Raw genomic sequence first — 1,064 nt, 5'->3', positions numbered from 1 at the left:
CTGATACAGCTGCTGAAATTTGTTCATTTTCACACAGCACAGCTGTTCACCTTTGCTGTGCCCCAGGTTCAATGTCCCCTGTGTAATCTGCACAGAGATGTCTGTGCAAGCAAAGCTAAGAAACAGACAAAGAAATACAGACTCTTTTCCCCGTAAGCTGAGGAGATCCATGGACTTCGTTCCTGCTCCAGACAGGAGTGTGTCTAGTAGCTCTCTGCATGCGTGGAGCTGGCATGGTTGTATGCTCACACTGGTGGGCCAATAGGTGTGCTCACCAAGGTAGGAAATCAGGAAAAGGCATTTTAAAAACAGAGTAGGAGTATTAAGGTGGAGGCTTCCAGTGGCTATGACCACAGTGCAGTGGAGTTCAAAATTATTATTGGAGCAATCGCTGTTGTAGGGAGAGGGACATTATGGGGCAGCTGTTAGAAAACTTATGAGGGTGCCCAGTTAATGCAGTGTCTACACTTGCACTGCATCAACGAGAATAGGTTGATTGTGCATCCCATTCAGGAAAGTGGTGTTACTGTGTCGCTATAACAAGGTGTGTACTTTACAAGCGTTTACACCTAAATATGTTTCCTGCCAAAGTTAAGTCAAAACTAGTTAACTTAGGTTGACCTAACTTAGTAGTGTAGACCAGGCCTGAGAGAGCATATTTGACTGTAAGATTTGGCTGTAAGTACTGAGTTATTGCACTGAATTATAACCACAGCTCTTGGAATTCCAAAGCACTTCACAAATTCTTGGGATTTAGGAATCTGATTCTCTTTGGTATACTCAGGACTCAATAGCACCCAAAACATATTTCTATCACTATAAGCATGCATTATTCACTTTCTGAGACAGTTCTTTATCCCCCAGAAATCAATGGCAAAATGTTCCATTAGTACCTCTGAGCACAGGATTAGGCCCACTGCTTTTAATTCAAGTACATGTCAAAAATATTACTGCATTTCTGTATGATAAACTCTAGCACACTTTGAAATTTTGGGGCTGCCAAGACATTTCTTACAAAGGAAAGCAAACACCATCACAAAGATTTGTCACTGTATTTTATTATC

The sequence above is a fragment of the Caretta caretta genome, chromosome 1, assembly GCF_965140235.1.
Source record: "Caretta caretta isolate rCarCar2 chromosome 1, rCarCar1.hap1, whole genome shotgun sequence".
Classification (NCBI taxonomy): domain Eukaryota; kingdom Metazoa; phylum Chordata; order Testudines; family Cheloniidae; genus Caretta; species Caretta caretta.
This window is presented reverse-complemented; position numbering follows the sequence as displayed.